Here is a 12,628-nt window from a genome sequence, read left to right on the forward strand (position 1 = left end):
GAACCAACATTGAGTTCCTACAGGAAAGGTGTAAGGATTCGTTACTATTGCTTCAAATCTGTAGCAGCACTGGTCATTGCCAGGAGCTTTGGTTTTTAGGGTCTTCTCCGTGCGGTACCCTAACGGCCCACTGAGTGCTAGCACTGCGCACTGTGAGTTTGACTTTCGTTTTGTTAATGAAGGTTGACTTTTGCCGTTTCTATTTCTGCTGTGGTGAAGGGACTTCATGTTTTTAAAGCTTGGATCACTTTTTCTCTTAGTGAGGTTGTATGAAAGATCTTCACATATTCTGGAGTAAGATACCTTATCTTACATATTTTTCAAGTATCATCTTGATAGATATAGGTTGTCTCTCCATTTTTCCCAGCCCTGTATTCTAGAGAACAGAAGTTTGATTTTTTTAATTTTAACTTTTTAAATTTTGCTACTTTCTCTTTTTTGTCCATTGTATTGTGAATACATTACATACATTTTGCCTAGCAAAGATTTGTTTTTGTCTGTTTTCTTCCAGTATTTTATTTTATTTTTGTTTAACTTAATTCTATAATGTGAGTGGATTCTCTATGTTCTGTGTAGTATGGATTCTGGCTTACTTTTTATAAGACATCCAACTTTTTCTAATGTGATTTGTTAAACTGCTTGTTGACAATGTCCCTTTCCTGCTTGTTGACAATGTGTTTTCTGACTCTGATTTGCTCTTACACTCTCTTAGTTATGACTTTATAGCAAGGCTTTGAATCAGGTAATATGAATGTGTCAACACGGTGTTCTTCACGGTTCTTTAGACACCAATTCCTTTATCCTGCTATGTAGATTTTAGAATCAGTAAGTCAGTTTTACTGTGTTGAATCCTTACAATTGTCACCTTAATGATACAGCTTTCTAATAGATCATGACTCTATTACCCAGTCCTGTTTTGACTTTTGATCTGAGGTTTATTATTTACAACACACAGATGTTATGTATACTTTGTTAGATATTTTTGCATATATAATTTATATGAGTGGGAAGTTAAATGTCTTATACCCTTTGTAAATTATGTCACTTGTTACATATCAATGACTTTTCATTATTAGAAATATGTATGCAAGAAGAGGCTTTATCACTAGTCAGTTTGGAAATTAACAAGTAATTAAAATTAAATAAAAATAAATGTTATCCATGTGTTTTTCTTCTAAAATGGAAAGCATAAAAGTCCATGGCAGCCAGGTGGTAGTGGCACATGCCTTTAATCCCAGCACTTGGGAGGCAGAGGCAGAAGGATCTCTGTGAGTTTGAGACAATCCTGGACTACAGATTTAGTAACAAAACATTTCTTTGGCTATACCTTATATTTGATAAATAAAAAGATCTGCTTTTCCAGTTGACTACAAGTACATCTATATCTTGTGTTTTCTGAGTAAGTAGCCACGAGGGAAAACTTGTAGCCATGTACCACGTATGGTTCATCCAAAAAGAAGAGAAAAGAGGAAGTGAAGAATGGACTTTAAAATATTTCTAGTTTACAAGTTGGCTCAACTCTGTCTTATGCACCTGTGAGTAAAATCCATAACCATGTGTACTGATAGATTCTCTGCTTCCTAATCACAAGCAAAAACTCACAGAAGCAAGTTTGGCAGATTCTTTCGAGTAATCTCTGGGATTCTCATGAAAACCACACTCAAGCTATCATCTGAGTCATGGATGATTTGTGGAGTGGAGTTAAAATGGTTCTGAAATACAAAAGCCTTTAGTTATACGGACTACAAATTTCACAGTAATTCCTCATCTTCCTTTTTCTTGTTTTTCCATGAATTGTGGGAATTTCTTCAAGAATCCAAGGAAGTTAGACACACACGGGCTTTAGTAGGAATAGTTTATTGCAGTCAATTGGAAAGCCAAGACTGACCTATTCCAGTCATTGTAATGGGCCAACAATCCTCCTCCTCTTCAGATCATTTAGGGAGCTCTTTCCTTCTCTCTTTCCATCTGTAGGATCCACTTTCTTCTGTCAACTTCATGGTTGGTAGAAGTGAGGTGAGTATGCAACATTATGTGGGATAGATTATGATGAGTTAGGTCAGGGAGAGACCATCATCTCTTACACTTGCATCACGTTGCATAAAATTCACCATCACAGTCATAACTAAACACAGAGAGGGGAGGAATGGACTCTCACTGTACCTAGAAAGAAGAGGAAATTGGTAGGTATACTGCATCTCTGGTCTCTGTTGCAACACATGGAAATTTCTGCGTGTTCTTTGATGAGCTAGGAAAGCATGTAGGTAACATGTTTAGAATATCTAGTCTCCTGTCAACTAAGCCATCACAGAAAGCCACAGCAGAAACAGTCACGTAGAACATAAGAAAAGAGATTGATTAAGAAAACCACCAATATTAAATGGATAATTAATTTGTGTGCTGATTCTAGGCATGTGGAGTTTTAGAATAAACTGAAAATACATCCTCTTTTTGTTCTCCATGAAGCTGTGTGCCTTATTTTTCTCTAAATAACTGACTCATTTTTCAAATGCCTGTTGAACATGGTTATCAACATTTCATGGATGTTTCAAATTCAGAATGTCAAAGACTGGAGTGCAAAGTTGGTTTTTAAACTACATTTTTATTGGAAAAACAATAACAATGAGGCAATATTCAGGAAATCAGCCATCTCTAATCCTAATATCCCATGCAAGTACTTTAATGTAGCCCCATTCTTATTTTTAATTTGCATGTATTAATTTGCATTAATACTCAACTTTTGAAATATGCATTCATGTTCTATGAAAACTCTACACACTGATACAATGCACTGATCATATCCATCCATCACTACCTCCTCCCAGCTCTCACTCGTGCCTCACCCTCCACCTCCCTCCCAGCTTCAGGACACATCAGTTTTCATAGTCTGCTATTTTGCTCAGTTCTCAATTACAAACATTTGCCATGTTGATATATAATTTTATTTTTTAATCATTTTTGGTACAAAAATCTATAATTTTTTCTGGTAGCATAGTTCAACAATTACTGTAGCTTATTAACTAATCCTCTAGTAATTAGGATGCTTGATTTGTTCCCAACTTTGTGTTATTTCAAAGTAAATGACTTCATTATCTTAATATGGCATTAGTTCGGCTTTTGACTCAAACCTTGTATTCTCAGCTCTGCACATGTCCCAGAGAGAGCTGCCACATCCCCACTTCTCAGCCTATAACATCACTTCTCTGGATTCCTACAGTCATCTTGGCTCTCACTACCTTTTCATCACCAGGCCCATCCTAGGTAAAGGAAGGACTGACCTGGAGTTTAAGATTTGCTCAACACATCACAGCCTACTCCACACTTCATTACTTTTATCTTTGCTCTTCTTTCTTCCTAAAGCAATGTCATTTCTTATTATGAATGGACTGTGTAAGAGCCTGGGTTGTTTGGGTGCACTTTTGAAGATTTATAACTATGGCAACCTAGTAAGTTATCTGAACTGTGGGGTCAACCAATGCATTCAAGAGCTAGCGCTTCTGTGTTCTTGGCCAACAGGGTTTAAAGATGAACAAAGGAAAAATATGGGAAAGTAACTTTTAAATCATGAAGGAACATTCAGAGAGAAAAACCAATATGATGCACCTCTAGGCTCATCTCTAAGCAACTGCCTTTCTGTAAGTGATACAATGGGAAATACATATTTGGCCTCTATTCTAGTTTCCAGGTGTAGAACTCCTAAAACACTAGGAATTTCATGGGATAAAATTGATAAAAGTGCCTTTTGATTTTCCAGCAAGGCCCTATCCTGGACAAAAGCTTGTGTTGAAGAGGTGGCTTTGAATGGCATAGACATTCAGGATAGGGACTTGCTATGAAGGGTTTGAATGTCAGCCTCAGCCCTTGGCCTCCTAGGATGGATGTAGGGCTTGAGAGGGACTTCGGTCACCAAGGTCCAGTGAGTGAATCAGTCATGCTTACCCAAATAATAAAACCTCTGTAGTAACTAAAAAACAGAATTGAGAGAGCTTCCAGTCTTTCAGTGTCCTGGAAAGAACACAGGAGCTCTGGCTTCCCAAGTCATTTGTCTGTTTCTGAGTTATATCCTTCATAATATAAAGTATTAGTAAGGTAAGCACTTTCTTAGGTTTTAAAAGTGGACAGAACAAGTGCTCAAACCCAAGGTCATGAGAACCCTAGACTTTGTAGTTCACCAAGGTACCCAGTTTTGCAGCTGGTATCTGAAGTAGGGCAAGTCTGATGGGACTGAGCCCTTTGGCTTGTGGGAGCTGGCAACAAGGTAGATAGTGTTAGAATTAAATTAACTAGCTGGACTCTCAGCTGGCATTCACAGAATGTAGAATTGATACTGAAAAGGCAGCATGAATTTGGTTCCGGAAGAGTGAATCTCCCAACAGGCTCGAATTTTTAAATTCTTTATTTTGGCAAATTATACTAGATAGATATTTGTTGCAAACAATTATTAATTATGACCTTGATTTCAAAAAAGAAATTCCAGAGCCCAGGGCACAGCTGAGTGGTCTACTCAGTAATTGGGGGCACTTGCCTACCTTACATGAGGTTCTAGGTATGATAGCCATATCACAAAGGTAAAGAAAAGCAGGAACTTCTACAACCATTCAAAGAAGTAGGTCAGAAGGGAACAACACTTCTTAGACTTTAATGTGTAAATAACCCATTTGAAGGATCTTATTACTACTTTTTTTAAGTTCAAATTCAATTTTTTTCAATTATAGGTAATGTTTTTGATACATTTGCACATTGGCAATTAATTTAATATACTTAGTTTATGCATTGCATTACCTTAAACATTCATCATTTTTTTGTGATAAATATATTTAAAAAAACCCTCTTCTAGTTACCTTTAATTATATAATATAATGTTATTAGTTATAATCATCATTCCATGTAATAGAAAATCAGAACTTACTCTTTTCATCTCTCTCATTTAATATCCATTAATCAATACAGATTATGGTTTGGGAGCAAAGTCCTTATGATCTGGTGTGAACTGTGGACCATCAGAAGAACTTCATATGGAAGCCAATTAAACATATCAGACATATAGAACCTCATATTCCATCTCACCATCTCTGTCAGAATCTTCATTTGAACAAAATCCCAAGGTGTTTCACATGCACAGTAAAGTTTGAGATGAACTGCTCTCAACTTCAGTTTTCTTTCCCTAAATGCATTGTTCCCAATAAACAATATATATATAGCTGAGGAGTGAAAACTATCATAGAGATTGATCAAGGTCAGAGTTCAGGCTTAAAATATTTTTCCTTACAACTACACAAAAGGGAACTGCTGTCAGGTTTGAAGAGTGGGGCCAGGTGCAAAGATGCACTTAGTGTTCTGAGGAAGATCTTCAACTTCAGCACTCAGCGAGCCACACTGCCAGGCTAGTACTGGGCTCTCCTCATTGCCTACCACACCAGGTACAAAGTAGTTACTGAACCTGCCCAGCCTTGTCCTGGTAATGCAGGTGAGGGAGGTCTGCAGCTTTCTTAAATTAAAGCTCAAATGTAAAATGTTCAGAAGACTTCAGAAAGGAAAAAAAAGATGTAGGGCAAATTATAAAAGAAGATTTAATTGTCTAAGTATGCACTGACACTTGAAGGTGTGGTGGATTCCTAGGGAAACAAAAACACTTTCAGTTCTTTCATCCATCCTTGCATTTCAAAAGCATTCACTGACCATCAAGTCTATACCAGACCAAAGCTGAGTCACGTAAGTGAATAATACAATGCAGCGAGTATCCTTTAGGACCTCCCAGCATGGTGTGGGCAGGTTGACAATGCATTCCTCCTTGGTGTCCAAAGTGTTTTAACAGAAGAAAACAAGGGGGAGCCAGAGTCCCAGGGAAAAAAGTAGGCAACTATGAGAGACTGCAAGACTGGGTCTTGAAAATAAGAAGGGGTTCATTGGACAGGTGAGAAAGAAGACTGTGAGTCCTGGAGAAGGGGAGTGGCAGAGGAAGAAGGAGGAACATGAGCAGGGAGAGAGGCATTGCTCTCCTCTGGTGATAAACTAGGGCCTTCCAACCAAGCTGCTCTAGTTGTTGGGAGGCTACTGTAATCCAGATTACTGTGAGGCTGAAAAGCAAGACCAACCAACAGAGGAGTGAACAAAGAAAATGTGGTGTATGTGCACAAGAGAAGCTCTCCAGCCACAAAGAAGACCGAAGTTCTGTCAGTGTTTCAAGACGATGGATGCAACTGGATGTAATTATACTAAGCAAAGTAAGTCAGCTTCAGAAAGACAAGTGTCACATGCCTTCTCTCATTTGTGGGCCCAAGACTTTACCTAGATACATGAAATCATGTACGTGCAGATGACAGGAAAGGAAGAGTGAACTCAGAGAACTGCAGGCACTAATGGGAAGAGGTAGAGGAGAGGTTAGTTAGTGGGTGAGGGGAGGAATATGATCAATATATTATCCACCTGCATGAAAAATGGGCTAAATGTACCCTAAGACAATAAATAAAATCTGAAAGTTGTTTTTCTGATATGAGTTATCTATTACTGCCTAATCAGATTTTCTCAAATTTGGCATCTTGAAACAACAATTTTTGATTTACTCCATCCAGGCAAGATGCCATCATGCCACAGCCATCAGAAACTTGAGGAGTTGAAGGGGCACTGACCAAGCTGTCTCTGTCACCCATATGTTAACTGGATGCTTCAGCTCATCGCCATGTAACCTCAACACATGGAGGCTAACCTAACCACAAGCAAGCGTTTCTAGGCTTGATAGTGATACATCATTATGTCCAGAGTATCCTATTGGCTTACACAGGTCAGCCCCACAGGGTGTAAAATGGGACTATCTAGGGCATGAGCACTTGGAGATGGGGCTATTGGGAATATGGGAGAGGCTTATCACCCTCCTGTGACTGTAGAGGAGAAGTTTTTTTATCAGGAACCCCATAGTTCAACTGCAACAGCAGAGCTTACATGTGAAAAGCGTTCACTGTGATGGGAAGAATTCAGGTCCACAAAGAGAGATGACCTTCAACTCTGTGGCTGTGGATGTTCTCTAGGGAGGTCACCTCACTGCTTAGGCCTCACATTCCTCATCTATGAGGTCGGTCTAACAGGCTGACTTCCCAGGAAAGACTGGAGAGGAACATAGGAATCTGTGGTGGAGGGGACTGTGAATGCCAGAGGAAGACGCTCAGACCTTATCTGCAGGCAGTCAGTGACAGTTAACAGCTTTTAAACTCAAGGAAATAGGGACCCATGGAATAATTTGAGGGAGATTCCAGAAGCAGTATAGATAATCAGGGAGAGGGATTCAGACACACAATAGACTAGTGTCTCCCAGTGCTCACAAAAGAGGTACATGGCCCCATTCTTGGCTCCTGGTGGTAGGGATGAAAGTACAGTCTCACTCTAAACTCGAGTGGGCTTGAGGACCACTCAGCACATCACTGCCCCATTTCTGTTTAGGTAGCATTTCAAAGAAAAAAAAAATCTACTTAGTTATCAAAAAGACTACAGATATCTATCATCCCTTTGCCTTCTCTTGAAATGACAGTTTGCATCACAAAAAACTTCCTGGGTTTATAGAATATTAATCTTTGCCTTAGGACTCAAGATCCACCAAAAGCTACAAAACCAACAAGAAGGTAGGAACTACGGAAGGAAGGAATGTCCCCACAGGAAGCTCTGCATTTGACTTCAAGCTCCTTCTCAGAGACTCGGCTCAGGCCTTTACTCTGTCTGGTCTTTAGGACATCAAAACAACACAATTCTAAATGGCAAAACCAGGATGCATTCCTCATTCCGGTAGAAAGTGAAGGAAAACCAAGAGACTAGAATCTGGTATATGTTGAAAATGCAGGTTTATTCTGCTTCCCTTGAACACAGAAAGACATGCAATTATTCCTGTTTATACCTACTCAAACTGAAATGACTAAGTATATGTTTTAAAGCTATAGTGGAGACAGATATGAGCTCAGAACTAAAGGCTTCAGTGCGAGTATGGCTAATATTCTGGATTTACTTTTTCTTATTTATAGTGTACATAAGGGGGGGTAGAAGCTGCTTTCGGGGCTTATCCTTGAATAACAAGAATGTCTCCTACTAAATGCAACTCTGAGAGTTTAGAGAAGAGACTTGAAAAAGAATTTGAAGAGTCATGATCCCCTGTCCTCCCACTTCAATAAACCCTGTCTCTTCTATTAATTATTGCATTACGCCATAAGCTGCAGAGCTTAGAAACTCCCTCTCTCTCCACAGACTCACTCATGCGTGGAGCATTTGTGATTGATGGACCAGTGAGATTGAAATGTGCAAATGGAGATGAAACAGCCCAAGATTAAACATCTTCTGGGTATAGATTGGCATCATTCCAGTATCTGAAACTGGCCCAGCTCTGCAGGGATGAACAGGCAAGGAAAGATGCTTCATTTCAGCCACATACTCAGATAATCCCTCCCCTTCCTGAGCCTCCAAATGCACCCCAATCAACTTCCTCTTTTAAGAGCTGCACACAACAAATATTGGATGAGGACCTAGAGAACTCACACAGAAACAGGGCCCTTAGGAAACATATGAAGTTTATAGAGAGTTAAGAAAGGGCCCAAGTTCACAGGAGCTTAGAGTCTGGGGCAGTGTTTTCAACCCAATAGAATTACCTACAGCCTTAAGAAAGGACTAATGGTTCCCTCTGCTAGATAAGTTATAATCTCTAGGGTGAAGCTGAATGTAGAGGCAACACTAAGATTCACCCAGAAAGAGACAGGAATATCAAAGGATTGTCATGGTTTGTTGCTAAGTGAACAAAAGTTCTGTTGGAGCCCAGAGGAAAGACCCAAGGAGTCAGAGGATGGCTAGAAGACACCTGGCATTTCCTATTTTGTTTGGTGGGGAAAGGTAGTAAGAGGGTGTGGTAAGGATGGAGCGTTAGGAGCAGCATGTGCCTAAAAGCATAGCGTGCCCTATAATTGCAAGCTCTGCTGTATACCTGGAGAGAATGATTCCATAGGAAAGAGGTAAGTAGTCAGAAACAAACCAGAGAGAGGGAGGGAGGGAGGGAGGGAGGGAAACAGAAAGAGGCGCGGGGGGGGGGGGGGGACCAAACAGCAGTCAAATTGCATTCATCCTAAATCTTTGATTTCATTAGTTATATCCAAATACAGAGAGTGGGCTTTATATGATGGGGTGCAGTGGGGGGATAAAGGAGGAGGACGCAGGCCATTTGAACACAGGAGAGAGACCGAGGGAGAATGGAGAAGGAATGGATTTGAAGGATGAGAGCTGAAGAGCAGATGAAACAGAGGCTGATTAGTTATGTAAGTAAAACAAAGACAAGGCTGACTGCAGTCCCTTCAACAGGGTGACCAGACGACCAGAAGAACATCAAGGATGAAGATGGAGACTTTCATTTTTCCAGCACCATGTCCTCTGCTGCTATGGCTCCTGACACCCTTCAGCTTCATAGCTAAGCAAACTTTTCACAAGTCATTGGATCTTACTTCTGTAGCGAACGCAGCAATGAGAAACCTCTGGGTGGGTTCTTTGCTGTGATTTCATTTATTTGTGAGCTGCCATATGGGTGTTGGGAATTGAACTCACATCCTCTGGGAAAGTAGCCAATTCTCTCAATGGTTGAGCCATCTCTCCTGGCCCTAGGTGGGTTATTTGAGGAAATATTTTCAGTTCTTTGAAAGACTTTGCTGTGCAGCCCAATTCTCCACCATGGCCTCACTTTTCTCACTGAGACTCCCTATTGCTCCATCTGAGGTCTTGTCTCTGACTAGTTAGAAGACGCTGTCCTCCAGGATCAGAGACTGGAGGACAACCAGTGTCTGCTGCTCATCAGCAGAATGGAGAACGGAAAGGTAGAAAGGTAGAAAGGAATGGGGACAAGCTCTTTTCCATCTTGTCCAATCATGAGCAATAGATTTTGAAAGCTCGGATGATGTGGATACATAAAAGAGATAAGAAAATTAAACTGTATGTGACTGATTCTGAGGGTAAACAGAAGATTTCCGGATAATCCACGAATAACAGTTTCACTCCCATGTATACCCACACCACGAAATTCATGTAGGTTCACCAAAAAACACATACTATGGCCCTTATGGCAGAATTATTAGTAAAGCCCAAAGTAAGGAATCACTCATTGATCATCAGTTAGTAAACTGATAAATTGTTATATACTCACTTAGTGAAAATGAATGATCTGCAATAAAATAAATCAAGAGAAATAATTTGCACAAGCCAAACACTTAGCAAAAGAATTGACATGAAAACATATATACATCTATTTCCATGAAGTATCATAACAAGCCAGTTTCATTTACACTGTTAGGAGTGGGTTGTGTCTGGAGAGCTGAAGGGTGGTAATAATGCAGGGGAGTTGAGCCCATCAGTACCTTCTCCTGAGTTAGTCATATTCGGCCTTAACTCAAATGCAAGTAACGTGTGTTTATTCTGTGGAAAACCATTAAGCTGGACACTGAAAAACATGCCATTTCCCCCTATCTTAATTACAATTGCATACACATACTTGCTCGAAAACATTTAATTGGATTTTTCTAACCCAGCCAATAAAATAAAGAGACTTACATTCTGTCTGGAAACAAAGCAACGATATTTACTACTGAGTACAATTGTCTTAACTGCTCATGATGAAAGGGTCAAAGGGACAAAAGCTATTAAAAATTGTTCCTCTAAAGACACCTATATGAATATGTATGTTCTTTCACTCTGGAAGGTGTTCTGTAAAAATGATTGGGAAAACTTCAAAACTATAAACTATGCTCAGGTGGGTCTGACTCACAGCCACACACATCTGACCTTCCTCTCCAGACATTCTGGCAGCGGCTTAGAGTCAGGTTGTCATAGTCCTCAGTCCTCAGCTGAGTAATACAGTCTTGTCTAAGGTGACGTTGTCACTGAAGCCAGATCATTTCAGTTATGAGTCCAAGTTGATGTCATTCATTGACTAGAACAAGCTATGTGCTTTCATCATGATGGGATGTCTTGCAGGTTCAAGTCTATGGAAAAACTGGCCTAAAACTGACCAAGGACTTAGGTAGCGAATGACTCCTAGGAGTCTGGTTAGCCCCCCACAATTTCAATTATCTTATGTATCAAAAATGTTTCTATATCATAATGAAAATCTTTTGAAAACCTTTCCATACTTCCTTACCTTTTACATACCTTGACACTGTGGATACTAAAATACAGGCAATTATAAAGGAATGGTGTGTGTGTGTATGTGTGTGTGTGTGTGTGTGTGTGTGTGTGTGTGTGTGTGTGCACGAGCATGCGCGTTTGCATGCATTACTCATGTAATTGATTTCATTTATTTAACTGGTGATGTCAGAGGTGGATCAAATCAGCACTTCTCAAATTGCCTTCCCTCCCCTACCTTCCCAGGGGTATCGAGTGGCACCTTTACTAAAGGCGCTCTTATACAGTGGCCAGTGCCAGGAACCTCCAGGTTCTTGTTACATCCAGGAGCTGAGCCAATACCATAGCAAGGATTTAAGGTCTGATTTTGGCCTGCCAGTAGATGTAAAAGTGGATCTTCATAGGCTCCCGTGCAGTGATGCGCTCTCACTGGGACAAGCCCCCCATGTGACCCCATTCCTAGAATGCTCACTTTGTTTCCTCCACATGCAGCCTTCCTCATTGTCATCAGTGATGAAGCCACAGGTAGTTCAAAAATCTTACAAGACCTGCTCCCACATTTCATAAAGTGCGATCACCTGAGAAAACCAACTCATTCATCACCTGAGTAACAGCACTTTTAGAAATGGTGAAAAACCAGTATCATTAAAATATAGACCTCTGTTGTTGAGTGATTAATAGGGGAAATTTATTTTGAAAGGAGATCTTTGGGCTGTTCACAACAGTGGCTGCACAAGTAAAGGAAAATTGAACCCAAATGTCCAAGTGTAGCCCTTGAAACTCTGAACAAACAGATAAGCTGAAGTTACAGCAGTATTTACTGAAGAAGGATTTGGGGTCAACTGTTGAGAGAGACATAGATGCCATCATAATAAATACAAGCGATGCTATCATTGCCCTCTTGAGGGTGTGGCCATGGGTAGGGTCCGCACTGTCTTGGGGTTTGTTTTGTAATCTTATGTTGCTCCCTCCTTTCTGATTTGCCCTTTTGACTTTGAACACCCGACTTTATCTAGAACCTAGAAAAAGCCTGATTCAGTTTTTAAGGTTAAAATGCTGGGAAATTCAACTTTGTCTGAGTTAAAAACTCATTATTGTAAGCTGTGTGTTATCCTGCCTTCCAATTCAACCATAAAAACCCTCATGGGTTTCTGTGTCATCCCCGACCTTCCTGTACTCTAGGAAGTGAGGACACTTTCTAAGTCACTGAAGGAGTGGTCATGGTGCCCTTGTCAGCATATTTCATTTCTTTCTCTTTCCTACTCAAATGGAAATGAAAATAGTCATGAAAAATACTTTGACGCTCATCACTAAATATGATATGAAAATGTAACTAAATGGTCCTTGAACAGATTCTTATAATTGTCCATTGAAGTTCCCTTCCTGGAAGCCCCTTTCACGAGAAGGAGTGGTCTTAACTCACAGTCTTATGGCATTTCTCCCTACCCACTTTCAGAAAGGCAGACTCAGCTTGCTCTGCCCACACTCTACTCTCATG

This window comes from Peromyscus californicus, unplaced genomic scaffold (genome assembly GCF_007827085.1).
Source record: "Peromyscus californicus insignis strain IS unplaced genomic scaffold, ASM782708v3 Scaffold_5__1_contigs__length_169319896, whole genome shotgun sequence".
Lineage (NCBI taxonomy): Eukaryota > Metazoa > Chordata > Mammalia > Rodentia > Cricetidae > Peromyscus > Peromyscus californicus.